Here is a 9,584-nt window from a genome sequence, read left to right as displayed (position 1 = left end):
TCTACATTCTAAATCGGAGCTATACAAAGGCTCTCAAGGGAAAAACACCTCATGAGGCTTACACTAGTAAGAAACCATCTGTTTCACATTTCAGAATTTTTGGATGTGAATGTTATGCACATGTTCCAGATGAGAAGAGAAACAAGTTACAACCAAAAAGCAGAAAATGTATCTTCTTGGGTTATAGTGATGAGCAGAAGGCTTACAAATTATATGACCAAGAGGCAAAGAAGATCATCGAGAGCCGTGATGTGGTGTTCAAGGAGGAGCCGCATACAGTGGAGGAGGAGAAGGCAAGTTCTTCCACTTTATCATCAAGCGAAGAAGTAGTCCACTATGAACCTGTCCCGAGAGCTATCCCTATCCTTAAGGAGGAGGAAGCATCATCTTCAGATGATGAGGAAAAAGTTCACCAACCTGACATCACCCCACCGGAAAAGCCATTGCCGCGCTGGGTGAGGCAGCTCTATGACCACAATAATCCTATGCCTACATCTGTTGAGGAGAAGGCAGACGGACCAAGGAGGTCTCAGAGAATAGAGGAGCAAAGGAGGGCTTCTGCTCACATAGTCAATATGGCCTTGATGGTTGAGATTATGAGAGAAGTAAAGGAGCCAACTGACTTAGAAGAAGCACTTGCAGATCCATCATGGAAGGCTGCTATGCAGGCGGAGTATGACAGCATAATGAAGAATGACACTTGGGAGCTAGTGGATCGACCAGCAAAGCGGAAGGTTATTGGCACCAAGTGGATCTGGAAGGTAAAGTACAAGGCTGATGGTACCTTAGAAAAGTACAAAGCTAGACTGGTTGCCCAAGGATTTTCACAAGTTGAAGGGTTTGATTTTCAAGAGTCATTTGCCCCAACTGCCAGAATGACCACTATTCGCACGGTACTTGCAGTTGCTGCCCACAAGAAGTGGCCAGTGTACCAAATGGATGTTAAGTCAGCGTTCTTAAATGGTAACCTTAAGGAGGAGGTGTATGTGGCTCAGCCACCAGGGTTTGAGGCCCCCCATTCTGAGAACAAAGTGTGTAAACTGAAGAAGGCATTGTATGGGCTGAAACAAGCCCCCAGAGCATGGTACCAACGGATAGATAGGTTCTTTTTAAACCTAAACTTCAAAAGATGTGCCTCAGATGCTAACTTGTATGTTTACAGGGATGGTAAAAAGTTTGTAGTGATTGTTCTATATGTGGACGACCTTCTTATTACAGGTGACTATGAAGATATGATCAACCAAACTCGAAAGGCTTTGAGTTCTGAGTTTGAAATGACAGACTTGGGCTTGCTGCACTACTGTTTGGGGATTGAAGTCTGGCAAGAGCCAGGAAAGATCTTCATCTCTCAGAAGAAGTATGCATGGGAGATCTTGAAGGCATTTGGCATGACCGAGTGCAAGGAGATAGCTACACCTATGGAGGTGAATGTAAAGTTATCCGTTGAGGATACATCAGCACTAGCAGACATTGGGAGGTATAGGAGGTTGGTCGGCAGTCTGATCTACTTGTGTAACACCAGACCAGATATCAGTTTTGCTGTTGGTGTTTTGAGCAGGTTCTCAAACAAACCTCATGAGAGTCATTGGAAGGCTGGGATGCGGGTGCTCAGATACTTGAAGAAAACTCTTGACTATGGTATCACATACAGTTTCGGAACCTCTCTTGTGGGGAACTGTGACTCAGATTGGGCAGGAGACATTGATTCCAGGAAGTCAGTTTCTGGTTATTGTTTCTCTTTGGGTTCAGGAATTTTCTCTTGGATTAGTAAGAAGCAACCAACAATGGCATTGTCTTCTACCGAAGCAGAGTACAAGGCAGCTTGTTTTGCTGCATGTGAGGCCGTATGGTTGAGAAGGATTCTATGGCATATGGGAGTGCAGGATGAAGAACCAACTGTGCTGAGATGTGACAATCAGAGTTGCATTGCCATTGCCAAAAATCCAGTGTTTCATGCACGCACCAAACATATAGAGATCCAGTATCACTATGTGCGTGATTTGATGGAGGATGGGATAGTGGAATTGGTCTACTGTCCAACAGAGGAGAATGGAGTAGATATCTTCACCAAAGCACTTACGAAGGATCTGCTTCAAGTTCATCTTCAGAGACTCGGCATTGGGCCGAGGAGATAGTTCACCTATGGGTGGACATTGAGGGGGGGTGTTAGATATGATCAATGCCCCACCCTCATTAGGTGCTACCAATGATCCATGGTGCTCAAAGTTGTAAGGCCCCCATTATGAGGAGAAGCCAAATGTGAGCCCGGACATTGGTTGAGTCCTGACTTGTATATCAGATGAGGTCTATGTGACCGGATGGCAAAAAGGTGACTGTTGTGGGTCTAATCTTTGGGTTAGACGGAGTGGTTAAGCTGGTAGCAACTCGAGGCACGGCCCGATGGTAAAGGGAATATTCCCTGGAATATTCCCTGGCCAACTAGTGGAGGCTCATATGGTAGGTCGGTCAGTAGGCCGACCTAACGACCTTCGCGGGCTATAAAAGCTAAACCCCTTCGCAGCCATCTAACACTCATCTTTCACCCAGTCAGAGTTGTTGTTCCAGCTAGCCTTAAGCTCTTCACCTATCTTCTGTCTAGATCGCCATCTAAGCTTCATTTAGTGGAAGCGCACGGGTGGAAAGAGCCATCTTTGTATCAGTTGTTTGGAGTTAAAGAATTTTACTGATTCTCCTCTTATCTGTTGTGTACTCTCTATCTCTTTCTCAGATTCTGTTCGCTGCGCCGTGTAATATTTTACACATACTTCTACTAAGAATCATCATGAGGTTCCAAAACATAATCAATATCATCTAAAACATTTCAAACACTTCCAAAACAACCAATCATCACTCAAAATCCATCAAAAATCAGTCATTCACGCCTCAAAAACAACAAAAATCAACCAAAAAATCTAGTTATTTTAGCATTCAACATATCCCCACACTTAGAAAGGAAGCGTCCTCACGATCTAAGGAAAAGAAGAATATAAGGTAAAGAGCTCAATCGGATCTTTTGTCTTCAATAATCACCCAACCACGACCCCAACAGATCACCTATATATCTGATAATACTACAACGAAAGGAAAACACCCTTATGGATATTATTTCCATTTTTTAAAAATTGTGAGCAACACAAAGTCATAAAGGATATAAGAGTTTTCTTTAAATCAACATCATCTTCTGCTAGCTTTTAATCCAATATCGTCTTCATCAATCTTGGTGCGCAGATCGGACGCAGGTAGCTCACGTAGTGAATTCCCAAAGGTCCCCAAGAACAAAGCACTCTACTTTTTAGCACAAAAACCAATGTAAAAACAAGCACGACATGAGACAAGAGACAAATTGGGTTGAATCTCCCCCATGCCTTGTGTGAGCGCTTCACAAAGCATGTATTTAATATATATTTCCAATCTTTTTGCTCAAAAATAGCCCAATTACAAAAATATGACAAGCTTTTAGCTTTTGAGTTTGCTTTCTACCAAAAATAGGAAAATAAAGCTAATGGACGGTGCCCAAAGAGTTTGGCACGCCCAATCTCAATGTCCAAATAAAAATAACATATCCAGGCGCATAAGCGCATACAAAATAATAATAAATAATCGATGTCTCTATAGACATAATCAAAATATAGTCCAAAGGTCGGAAACCCGCTAGACTCCAATGCTTTCCTCCGCCACTGCTGCTATCTCTACACATCAACTGAAGCATTCACAATCGTTAGTAAAATAACACAATTAAACCGACAAAAGTGAATACCTAGCAGTCTTCAGCTACATAAATAAATCAACTGGTTAGAAATAAATCCTAACCTTAATTTATTACGAGTGCGCACTCTAAACTCATAAACGTTTATTAATTTAATATGCATTTTGCGGAATCACCCGCTATGGAATCACCCATGTACACACTAAATTAATGAAACGCCCGAAAAGGACAGGCGTCCCCATCAACTTCTCGCACAAAGAATCCTCTTTGTGTATGAGCCCCGGTTATCTAAGTTTACGGAATCCACCGTAAAACCTCACGGAATCCACCGTGGAATATGCCTCCTGGCATCAAATCTAGCTTCAACTTCAACTCCATTCAACAAAGATAAACAATATACCCATACCACAACTCACACCACTTATACAAACAATATTTGAATGGCACCTCTTTTAAAAAAAGGAAAAAGGTAGATAGATGTGTTCTGATCAAGCTTCAAAGTTACAAAGGATAATGGATCAATGAAGATGATCCCTTTTAAAGGATTGATGATTTTTAAACCTTTCTAAGGATAAGGATTCATCCACAAAGGGTTTTGGAGGATATTGCAAGAATTGTAAACAACGCATTCTCTCTAGTAGGATAACAAATCAACTTGGCAAGCACAAAGCATGAAAATAAAGCACATCCAACTTATGGGTATCCACATCTATATTGATATCCAAACATAACTTTGGCACTTGCTTTTGATCACCATGAGAGTGACTGTGCATAAAGGCTAGATACCATGAAAAATGAGCAGTCAATCTCACAGATGGATCCAAAGGTTGAGAATGAAGCTAAGCAAAACGTAAATAGTTGTGAAAGGCTTGATTTGCAGTCTTCCATTATCTTGGAATCACCGTCCAGTTAATTTGGGGTCCCATCAAAGAATAAGGGAGTAAGGAAATGTGGTGGAAATGTGGACAAGAAATGAAAAGATGGGGGAGGACAAGGAAGAAGGGGAGAAATACCCGATCGATGATGAAAGGATATTGCGTAAAAATAGGAATATGGGGTGTGTCCTCAGGTTGAAATAGAAGGGATAAAATGACATGTGGGGTATTCTGGAAAAGAGACAGATAAGCATCATACCTATGAGCCATTTTTTGATAGTAAGTCAAGGATGGAACCGATGGTCCTAAGGCAAAACATCTAGCATAGGTCTCAAAAAATAAAGGATCAAAAGGAGGTTGCTTGGAAAGATAGGATAGCATATCCACCCTCAGTTGGTTGACATTTTGCACATGAGACAAAGCCTTTAACTGTCTTTGATTTAAGATCACAGAATCCAGCATAGGATGCCAAGAATCCTCTAGACAATCAGCTACTCTAGAAGAATACTTTTGAAACATTTCATCAATCTTAAGCCCCAAATGGTGTACATAGAGTGTTGCTTGCAAAACTACATCTCCAACATACCAAGAAAGGTCCTCATCATCTGGAATTAACAAGTCACCTCTGAGGTACATATAGGACATCAACATTGAATCTGGGACTACCGAATCCTCAAACACCATCCTGACCACTTCAGGCAACAGATCCGCAGACCAAGTTCCACTCCATCCATCCTCGGGAGGAGATAAATCCATGGTTGAAAGTTTAATATAAAAGGCTAACTTCTGTTGTTGATAATGAACATAGAAAGAGTGGGCAGGAGGAACAAACTCCATAAACTGCTCAAAAGTAGTCCATAAGATATCCATTCTAGACTGCAATCTCTCAACCTTGGCCTAAAATAAAGGACATAAAGTAGCATTCCGTTGAAAAACAGACAAGTCATGCTGAGATATAGAAGGAATCATGGGGACACTGGGACTTAGAGGAATGGATCGTGATTGCACCAGTTGGTCCTTCAATTGTTTAATCTGGGAGGCTTGGGATTCCACTGTATTGTGCACAATCTGCAAGTCTAACAATTTCCTATCTTGAAGAATCTTAAACTCTTGAGCTTCGTTCGACATTTTCTCTTTCTCTTCAGAAACCCTGGTGACCTCTAACTGAGCTTCGTTGGACATTTTTCAAAGAAGACATGTCTTCTCTCAGGGTCTCAATCATTTTGATCTGCTGCTCTATCTGCTTAAACAGATCGAAAAGAGTGTCTTTGGCAAAGGCTAGCTCTGGGGTTGCCTTATTCATTTGGTCTTTGGATTGCATCAATTGTTTATATTAAGAAAAATATAAATGTTGGGCACAAGCTGTCACTTAGAGTTCAATAGAACTCTGGATGTCTTTGCAAAGGAAAGGAATGGCATCCCCTGTCACTAAGCGGTTCAGCGAAGGAACTGATATATCCAAAGAATCCTCTCGATGTGACCTGAATAAATTGTTGCATGTGAGGTAGGCAAGGAGTTCACTTCCAGAGGTAGCAGGAATTGACACTGAAGGAATGACTAGTGGAATTGTCTCTGGTACACACTTTAAGCGCTTTCGCTGAATGACCAGTGGAGGAGGAGAATCAGTATCCTCTATGTCAATGGGTTTTCTGAATATTCTGAAGGTGGAGGTGGAGGAATTGGATCAGATGGAGGAGGTAAAACACCCTTCTTAAGGAGTAAATATATCAGAAAAGCATATAAATATGAACCAAAGTTGGTAACATTCCCTCTAATCACCTTAACAAAATGCTGGTCCATCTTCGTAAGGAGGTAAGTGCTCCAGTCAATGGCAACCCCTTTCAAAACCATCCTGAAAGCTATGAAGAGCGACAAGTAGTGAGAGGTGTCTTGGCAGGCATGAACCTGTCTTGAAGAAATTGACAGACTAGCTTCCAGAAAGGATCAGTGATCATTGAAAAAGACACTCATAAAGTGTGAATCATCTTCTTAACATCGAGGACCTCTTTAGTCTGCTTCTATAATAGCTTGAGGATGTCTTCATTGGAGAATAACTATCTGGTTGTGACAAAAGGTTCCCCTTTGTAAGGGAGGGACAAAGCCTTCCCTAACCCTCTAGGTATCAAGATCATGGAAGTACCACGAATCAAGCCCGATTTCTTACTGTATGACACGAGAAACTCATCACAAAGGGCTGGATCATCTGGAATCAGAGGGAGTGGAGCAGCCACAAAAGATGAGATGAGTAGAAGGCTAAAATGGCCAAGGTTCCTTATACATTTGCAATTTGTAGCCATGGTTGCTAGACATTTAGACATCGCCTCTAGTCTATAAGTGTTTTGAGTCTTATGATCATTGTTTATATGGCAAGCAGATCCGTAGTATGCATAAGAAGTTTGGCATGAGCTTTCACCATAGGCTCAAAAGTCAATAGGGAAGAATAATCCCTACTGATCAATGGGACATACTGAATAGGAGGAGGCATACGGAGTGCCATTCAGATAGTAAACACACAACACAACTCACAAACAAAAGAGATGCCTGCAAAACTAGCAGAAAATATCAAAGATAAAATATCAACCAAGGGTTTTGAAACGAGACTCAACCAACTATCCCCAAGCAAGGCACATCCTAGAAAAAATTTGACATGACCTCTGGACATGTGTGACCGAAAGCTTCATGCTATGCAACAGACATGCACTCGAGACCCCATATCAGGCAGATAAAATAACAAATAAATTCAAACTGTACCCTTAATCGTATAAATCAACCAAATCAATAACCACACACATCATAACCAAAACACCATTGACCATCAGTTGACTAGAAAAGACCATTCTGAAGACTACATGCCCATCCCACGAAGCGTATTCGTTTGAAAACGGGAATAAGAAAGTGCAGTGAGGGGGATGATTTTAATGAAGGGTTCGTTTTAATAACTTATTAAAAATGGGTGAAATTTTATCAGGTTGTAAATCTTAATAAGAAAACAATGGTTCATTTTTAAATGGTTATTTACAATTTATTAAGGTGAAACGGTACTTTTAACAAATCTCGGACTTCGATACCCAGACTGAGTCTCTAAATGCAAATTTATTAATTAAAAATTTAATGTATCTGAAGCGCTCTTCATTTTCAACGTGTGCATTTTTGTGACGACTAGTTCATTTAATTTAAAATTAAGATGCCTCTAAAGCGCATGTAGTGCATGCAAAGTGAATGGCTAGTTGAGTTTTATTTAATTTAAAAAAAGGTGTGTTGAGCGCGGATGCGCATGCCATGGTGGTGATTAGGGTTTATTTTAGGATTTAATAAGTGAAATTTTGGGATAGCGAAAAAAAAAACGAGAAGGGGGAAAAGAATTACCTCTGTGTGTGTGTGTGTGTGTGTGTGTGTGCAAAGATACTGAATGCGCATGTATCAGTCCCCAATGCAAATGAATCTTCCAACAACTACAGAAGATTTAAACATTGTAAGCTCCAAAAAAAACAAACCAACACCTCATTTAAAAAAATAATCAAAAAATAAGTGGTATTGGGTGAGATTTTTGGTAAGACAATACTAGATTTTCCAACAGTTTTTCATTTATGTTTGGCATTTAATATGCTTTTTTCAAGAATTTTGCCCAAAAATAAAAATTTGACCATTTTGAAAAGCATATTTAGCTTTTTTTTAAATTAAAATTTAAAGAAAAAGGTGGATGGAATTTTCTTTAAAACTTTTGATATTTTTTTATTTTTAAATGATTTTTGACCATTTTTAATTTATTTTAAAAAATTTAAAGTGTTTGAATTTTTTGTACTTATTTGTGGAATTTTAGCTTTGAAAAATAATTCAGAAATTGTCTAGTTGGTCAAAGAAAATTTTAGGTATTTTTTTGTAACTTTTTTAGGAATTTTAGGAAGTTTTATTACTTTTTTAGATTTTAATGTGTTTTTTAGGGTTTTTTAATGTTGTTTAATGAAAAATGGGTTCTCGGCTGCATGTGAACAGCAGCTCGCAAACGGATGGCACACACCACCATACGAACAAGTCCAAACGTGCATCCTCACGCGTGAACACCTGTGAAGCAACTCCCAGACACGAACACATGACGGCACGCAAACACCCGCAACAAGGTAGGGGTGGGACCCGGTGAGACACGGAAAAAGGAGGGAGAGGCGTCAACGAGGGGGTGGCATAGAGCCACGGAAGAACGGTGGCAAAGGGAGCTCGAAGGGCACGGCAGGGGAACGAGGGCCAAGGGAGGTGTTTTTTTTTCTGGGTTTTTTTTTGTCTCTTTGGGTTGTGGGTGGGTGGACAAGGGGGGTACGGGCAAGGGGTGTGGGTGGGCGGGGGGGTTGGAAAAGGGTAGGGGATACGAGCGAGCGAGGGGAGAATTTTTAGTGTGGGCGGGGGGGTGGGGGTGGGGAGTATATTTTTAAAAAATTTAAATAAAAAATAAAGAGAAAACTGAAAAAAACCCCCTCATCTCACACTTATGCACGGAGCGAGGTAAAAAAATTTGCAGTAGCACGAAGCAACGGGAGCCAGGATAGCGACGAGGAAGGCACGGATGCCATGGGGGCATCATGAGGCACGTAAAAGCAAAAACATGCACGTTCATGCATGAGGCGAGGCGAGCGGGGACACGACAAAACAAAGAAAATTTAATAACATGCAAACTGTGAGCCAAAATGCAATGTGGTAAAAAGGAAAATGGTGTTGAAAGTCAAGAGAAAGACAACAGAAAAGGGAAACAGGGTGTTTGAGAACAATTCAAGGCGTTCACATGGAAAAATGCAAAAATCGAGCCCGAAAACACATACGATAATTAATATCAAAAAATCCATTCGTCAAAATGAAACACGTGAAAAAGGAAAATTGTGACAAAAGTCATGCTAGACATGGCTATCATGTCATAACATAGTTCCAACATAGATAAGACCCATTCACATGGAAAAAAACCAAAAATCGTACCCGAAAAGGGATTCGAAAATTAATATTGAATGATCCGTGCACCA

Source organism: Lygodium microphyllum, chromosome 28, assembly GCF_053477565.2.
Source record: "Lygodium microphyllum isolate KBCC chromosome 28, Lygodium_microphyllum_v1.1.10, whole genome shotgun sequence".
In the NCBI taxonomy this organism is placed as follows: Eukaryota; Viridiplantae; Streptophyta; class Polypodiopsida; order Schizaeales; family Lygodiaceae; genus Lygodium; species Lygodium microphyllum.
The sequence above is the reverse complement of the archived record's forward strand: the minus strand, read 5'-3'. Positions refer to the sequence as shown.